We start from the raw sequence: 7,794 nt of genomic DNA, 5'->3' as shown, positions 1-7,794 counted from the left end.
CCAGGAGTGTGGCTGGTCTCCATACCCTTGTGTTTGTTTTTTTGTTTTGTTTTGTTTTTTCTTTTTTTTTCTTTTTTTTTCCTGCTGCTCTGAGCTCATTAGTGGAAAAGAGAATTGAGGAAAAGTTTGTCAATATGTTGATAAATAAAATAAAATTAAAATAAATTAGAATAAATTAAAATAAAATAAAATAAAAATAAAAATAAAATAAAATAAAATAAAAATAAAAATAAAATAAAATAAAATAAAATAAATAAGACATCAAAGCAATATGCCAGTCTAATTTGTACTAATAAAAGTCTTGGTCCCCACAACCATTGATGATGGCTTCAGCTGGAGTGGAAATACAACAGCACATCCTAAGAACAAGGTAACCTAAGGCATACGCAATGCGCACTAAAGGTTTGTTGTTTTTGCTACAGACAGGACTATCAGGGAAAGAAGCCTTCGAGCTGAAACAGTCGCATACCTTTTTGCATAAAAAACAATAAAAATTCTGAATTTGTAAGTTGTTAGAAGCAGTTTCAGTAGCTGCTGGAGTTATCAGCTCCTGACACTGTCTACTTAAAATTGATCCCATTTGGTGATCTCAAGTCTAAATAATGGTACTGCTATTCCAGCCCTGCTTGTGTGATGTGAGTGGGATATTTTTTGCTTGAATAGGAAATAAAGTATTTGATTCACAGGCAATGGAGAAGTGTTTTTAATATATTTGTAATTCAGGCAAAACCAATTCCATTTTCACAGCTAAAGGAGCTTATATCACGTCTGTTGAAGATGAGAGTTTAATGTAAGTTGTAAGTTATATCTGACAATTCCTCAGGAAGAAAAAAAAAAACAAAACACACAACTAAAGCTATTTGGAAAACTGAGATTCTCTCAGTAGAAATGTGAAGTGAAAATGTCAAATGAAGCATCTCTCTTTCTTCAGAAAGTTAAGAATGAATTCAAAATGGGAAAAAAATACTTCAGCTACAGGGGCTTCATTTTTTTTTCTTTTTTTCCTAAGCTAGAAATGTGCAATGATGTAAATGTTCAAAATTAATCTATTGTGTTCAAAATTAAACTGGGGGAGGGGGAGGAAAGGGGGGAGGGAGCATATACAGGATATTTTTTAGATTAAACCTTCTCTGCAAGAAATTTCAGCCAGCCAACTCTATCTGGAAGCCATGGCAGCTGCAGTGTTGGTGTGGCTGTACTTAAATTAATACGTAAGAAAAGTGTGGAGAGCCTGGGTTGGGCGTTCTCCCATTGTCTCCCCTACTGTTAAACTCCAAGCACGTTCCCCAGCACCAGTTTTGCCCATGCCAATGAGCACTTTCCTGGCCCCTGCCCAGCCACAACTCAGGGGATGGTGCGTGCCAAGGACCACTGCCAAAATCTCCCTGTTGTGGGGCAGAAGGGGCAAGCTCACTTGTGCCACAGGGCTACCAAATGGTCCCCAGGTGGCTCTGTTCAGAAGAACAGACACAGCCTATATAAGTCTGAGGGCTGCAGGGAGAAAAGATGCTATCAGACAAGAAGGGATGCTGAAAGTATACAACACTAAACTGTCATTTTTCTGGGGTAAAAACCACTTAAATAAGCTGTCTTTTGTGAAAATGCCCCCTTAAGCCTCTAACACAGTTGCTTTCCTAGAAGGAGTTTTCCTTGCTGATCCTCTGGGGTATAGGCAATCAAACATCACCCAGGCTGTGCATCCTCCTCACTGGATGAGGGATGCTGTGTTGTTTCATGGCAGTGTCTGCACTGCCTGGGCCCAGTTTTTGCTGTCCCTGAAGTCCTTGGGGCAGCTGGCTCTGCTTTGGGGCATGGGGGCAGATGCAGGAGAGGATCACATTAACAAGAACCAGGATTTGTTAAAATAAACCAAGGGGAATAGTTGCAACAAGTTGTTCAGAGCTGCTGAGCATCACTTGCTCCATGTAACAACCATTGCTCATGGTGGCCACAGCAGCTCGTGGGACCATCCATCATTCCCTTTCCTGATATCTCTGCCCTTCACCATACTTTATCCTTCAGACTTGCTTCTGGCCCTGAAGGTAAAAATTGGGAACTCCAGCAGCCATCCGAGCTGCTGACTCAAACACCACAGCACCCACAGCCCCCACGAGCTGATGCCCCATGTGGTCACGCTGCATGGATGCTTGCATGTCCTTAGCAAACATGCACTTTCACAGCACAGTTGGCCACAGCTGCTGTATGAGGAGTAACACAATGCTTTTCAGCCCTGATGGATGGTGCTGTGCCATATTATCAGGATGTTTCCAGTGATGTTGTGAACCTTAACCTGAAGCAGAAGGAGGCTATTTGCAGGGATGGGCTCCAGAACAAAAAGCCAGAAGTAGGTTCACTATCATAGAAATATCAAGGCACACTCTTACTTTCAAAAAACGTAAAAGGAATTTTAAGCTGTATTCTGTCCTGAGGAGAGCTCTTGGCATATTGCTGCTCTTTGTCATGTCACATTTTCCGCATTAAACTATGAGCATGCACAGAGAAAACTGCCTTTTAGTAAGGAGAGATAATCACATTTGGTAGTTTAAAAAGTCAAATACTGCTTTTGGATTAAATCTCAAGAAGGTGCCAGCGAGGCTCTGCTGAAATCCCTGTTGCCTGACCTGGGAGGAAAATCACACAAATTGCTGGATACAAGCGTGTCACTGCCATCTTCTGAACCTTGCTGTGGGCTGCCTCTTTATAAAGGGCTCAGTGCCCCATTCCTTAAGGAATTTAAACCAAGAGGACAAAAGAAAACATGTATTTAGAACTATTTATGATGGGGAAAGTGAGCATTGTGTCGATATGGACAAAGGCACACAAGTCCACACGAGCCAAGCCAGAAGATGTTGCATAGCCTTGCACATCACATTGGTGGCCGTGATGAGCCTGCAAGCACTCGGCTCTCCGAGGCTCTTCATGGAGCCAGGGGGCACAGCATACCTAAACCAACCTGGTGGATGAATTTTAGGCTGAATTTAGGGGGCTGGTTATGCCAGACCTGATTAGTGAGACTTAGATTATAATAAGCACTACCCAACCAAGGAAGCCTGAAATAATGTGTAACCATAAGAGAGATGAAGGAAGACATCTCCTTTTCAGGAAGAGTCTAGGCTTGCTCCAGTTCTGGGTTAATTCCCAGGCAAATCGAAGATATGTCTGGAGTTTTCTGCCAAAAGCAGCCGTTACAGACATTATCTCCTAAAGCACACCCTTGGGAAGAGACAGATACACTGCGCTGTGTACTGCGACCACACAAAGAAAGCCAAGCATGCTGATAAGAAACTGGAGCTTTGTTCTTGTTCATAATCCTCTCCTCCTATCAGAAATTTGAATTATTACAACTCCACTAATTAAGACAACGTTGAACAGCCCCACAGTTAAGACATTACTTTGAATAAAAGAGTAAACTTTGGATAGTTTAACAGTTAAACCTTCACTCAGTGAAATGATTTGGGTTTTAACTTAACCTCAGCTATTGGCATCAACTCAAACAACGCAGGACTGATGTTCGGTCCTACCTGCAAATGAGGGAAGTAGAAGCACAGAGACGAAGTGTAAATATATGGACACTATGCTGAAGGTTGGCTCTGATTTCCAGCAACAGGAAGAAAGCCAGCTCAGCTACAGCTACTATCAAATTGCTATTATTGGGCATTCTTGAGAGAGAAAGCACAGAGACTTCTTTAGAGCCTGGCTGAGTGGGAAGATTTGAACTAAGTTTGTGGACTTGTCTCCATTGCTGACACAAAACTTCCTCTTCAGCCACTACAAGGGTCTCAGTTAGATTTCATTAACTGTAGAGAATAGCTCAGAAAGAGAAGCTTGGGTTATAAAAAATATCAATCCATCAGCCAGGAGAAGCACGAGAGCAGAAAGGGCTGTGTGTACGTGCATGTACTGTGATTTGCTAGATGTAATCATATTTGTTAAAACAAAACAAAGGAAAAAAAAAAACATGTTCATCTCTTCGGAAGAAAGCGTGGCCTGCTTGATGCGTATCACCTAGCAACTGGATGCTGATTTCCCCTTGTGCCTTGAAACCCATCACTTGCCTCCCGCTGGCTTTTCAGCTTTATCAACATTTTTGCCTGTCACAAGTCAGATCTCATCCATGGCTGCTGAACCATGGAGTTCTACCAAGAATTGATTTGCCCTCCAATCTGGGTCCTGCAAATTACCTATTAACCCCCCTTTCCCCTTCCTCAAATTACACAGCAAAGAAAGCGGCTTTCTGTTTAGATTTTCACATGGTTATGTATTGACTCAACAGAGATAAGACTCTGAGGTAAGTTTGGAGAAATCAGCTGAGCAAAGATGTGCAAATTATTTTTTTCTGGGAGAAGATAAGAGGGGAAAGATTACAACTGCAGAGCAACTGTTCTGCGGCTTATTGCCTGTATCAGTGCAGAATCAAAGCCGGACTGACTAGCACAGGCTGCTATTTAGGACTGACAAAATGCCTGGAGGGGTCAAACCCGACAAGGGAGGGCCCTCTCCTGTATGTTATCTCCATGATGATGTCTCGAAGGCAGCACTGACCCGGGGAGAAAGGGATGGCAATGATGATCAGGCTGTGTGCCAGCCAGGGAAGTGCAAGCTTGCTCTGGAGTCCATCACCACCTCCCTGAGTACTCTCCAACCCCGATGTGGGTAGGGGTAGGCCTCACTGTCACCGATAGCATCTAGAAGCTGCTGATGGGTCTCACCTCATCTCATCTCAGCTGACAGACTCCAGAGCAAATAGCTGCCAAAGGACACACAAGGGAATGCAAATGATGGGCTGCTTAATCACTGTGAATACGTTTGTCCAAGTTCTGTCTATATTACTGCTCCTACTTCAACCTTAAGATTATCTGGCAGAGTCAAGAGTCTGCCTGAATTGCTCAGCTCAGAGGTGGAGTCAGGTTTATAACTGCAGGAGCCCTGGATCCCTGTCAGCTTTACCCATAACACTTGATTAAGTTGTTCTTCATAACTGAAACAGACAAAAATCAAGTCTATTCAGTCCCTCTGTAGTCTCTAAACTCTCTGATTCTGCTCTTAATCAAAAGAAATATCACTTTTCTAAAACCCTGTCACAGCTTTCTGTGCGGGTTACTGTGGTGCTCGCATCCCTTCGGGAGAGCACATTATTCCTCCTCCTGCTCAGCCACCACGTCCAGCTACTTCATGAGCTACCTTTCAGCCTAGGCAGAACCCACGGGCTCCTTTGAACAACTCCTTCAGCTAGGTTGGATAAAAGAAGATTTCCATTTCCTTTAGTCACTGACGTGGGACACGAACACTCAGGTGGACACATGCAATTTGCCGTTCCTGGAAATGCCACACAGATTTTGTAGCAAAGTGGTGGATGTTGGCAGAAGGATGATCCCAGCGTGGGCACCTCTTCTTCACAGGGAATTCCTTGAGAACGTGCTGTCACTGAACATCACCGAGCTTTCCAGATGTGCCCTTTCAAACTGTTCTCTTTCTCAGGAAAACATCAATAAAGCTAACACTTTAATGGTTTTTAATAAGGAAAGGCCATAAACTAAGGTTTTTCTTTGCTCTGAATGACACATTTTGGTTTTCAAGCTTTAGACAAATATGTCACTATCTATCTTTATTGCTGTTGTGTTCTGCAGAAATAAGTAGCTAGCTCAACAGAAAGTTGATATACTACATGGAGAGCTGATATACTACATAGAGAGTATACCAGAAATAGCTAACAAAAACACAAAATTACAGGAATACAAATTAGGAAAATTAACAAAAGATTAGGGGTTTGGTAAGTATTATCACTGTGATGTATTAAGCTAGATTTCTGTTACATAATCCTACTAAATTAAATTGATTTACATCACTGGATAAGTCTGAACCCTGTAAAGTAGCTACTTTTAACTTCTGAAATAAGTTTTATTCCATTTCACATTTTGTTTAGTTCTCTGCATTTTATACAGATACTTGCTTCACTGCAAATAGAATTTGGTAGTAAGGCTTATTACTAGGATTCTGTTTGCAAACAGAGCCTAGTATTACTGAAGCCCTAGAGGAAGGAAAGTATTTGGAGCATTTGAGAATTAGGACATTTGGATCATTGAGAGATTTGGCCCTCTGTCAGCTCTTCCCTTCAGTGAGGTGTGTGATCAAATAGTGTGATGCTGAGGTGTAGGGCTGCTCTTTATGCAATCAGAAGGTAGAGTGATGAGTTTTCCTTGTAAATACAAAGACCAGTGTGTGTTTGTTTGGCCTTTGATCAGCTGTGTGCCATCAGGCTATCTACACGCATCAGCCTGCCCACCTTGGAATGGGCCCATATTAGAAATCCTTTTGTCAGAAGTTCCAGTTTGAATTTTGGAATGAATACCAGACCCATAATTTCCAGGGTTCACGTCTATGCATCAAGATGCCTGTTTAGCAAGACTAACGTCAGCAGACTGAGCAGTCACAAGAGCATCCTTTTACATGCCTCATAAATGCATTTTGAGCTCCTTTCTTCTCAACCAAAAGCCAAGCATCACTCAAGGGCCTCATAGTGAAGAGAAGCGAGAGTGATAAAGCACAGTTATTTTTCTTGCTTGGCAACATTTCAGTCTATAGAAGATGTATAGAACTAATACAGACAGATGTTAGCTGTCCTAGCAAGAACTATGAGGAGGATTTACAAGAAGCTTAAGCCTGAAGGTAAAGGCTTCAGAAAAGCTCAGATCAGATTTGGGGTCAGGGCCCACTTCATCCTAAAGAGGTCACATAAATCGTATTTGATACAGACAAAATGTTTCAAAAGCTTTCGCTACTTGCCAATAAACTCAGCTGCAATTATGTATATTTAACATCACCTGGAAGTCTCCATATTTATTCCATGGAAGACCACAAAGGTGATCTGAACTACATAAAGAAACCTTTTCCTAAAGCGTTTCTGATTAGATGACTATTGACTTGTTGAGATGTTAGAAATTTTGACTAAATACAGTTCCTGATCAAATTTTCGTGCAGAAACAAGGCATGGGATTTTTAATGACATGATCCGATTATCTTTTAGGACAGTCAGAGATACTGACTTCCAAGCAGTAGGTATGTTAAATGTGATTTTGGTGCTTCATGTGGAATAAAAAGCAAAGAAGTGTTATGCTTTAAAAATTGTTATTTTCCTTATATTATTAAAGCTTGGTATTATTATAAACCCAACAACATCTGATACTAACACACTGCCAGTTTTAGACACTAAGACAGCCAATTTCTTCCAGTATACTTTGAGAAAAGTATTCGAATAAGTGTCAACAGATCTTTTATAATACAAGACCTTTTCCTTAAAAAGTAAAGCAATGTTTCATTTTCACACATTTTTACTTCAGATTAACAACTCCTTTGGACCACATTATTCACTTAAATCCCAGGCTAGGACTAGGTGCAAATCCCAAACAGCTTAATAGCACTGCTGACTTAGCTTTTCATTGAAACATATTTTGTGTTTGTTTTAGTTCATTTGAATTAGAGAACAAGTACTCTTCACACAAGGAAAGACGTTTTCAGTTTCAGTATCTATTTATAAAAGCTGTAACATCTATCATGGTACAGAAATGTCAGGGTGTTTGCAGTGGAACGGCTACTGTGTGTTTCTCCTGGTTTTCCATCCTCAAGGCTCAAGCCTAGGGTGAATTTCTTCCTTCTCGTCTGTGAAATATGATGCTCTTCACCCACTGTGCTCCTGGTAATACTTGAATTACTTCAGACTCTCCAATGCAATTAGCCCATGGGAGCTGAAGTGAAAAGACAAACAAAATGAGTTTTCTCTCCCCTGCCTTCTTGTGA

The sequence above is a fragment of the Cygnus atratus genome, chromosome 2 (assembly GCF_013377495.2).
Source record: "Cygnus atratus isolate AKBS03 ecotype Queensland, Australia chromosome 2, CAtr_DNAZoo_HiC_assembly, whole genome shotgun sequence".
NCBI lineage: Eukaryota > Metazoa > Chordata > Aves > Anseriformes > Anatidae > Cygnus > Cygnus atratus.
This window is presented reverse-complemented; position numbering follows the sequence as displayed.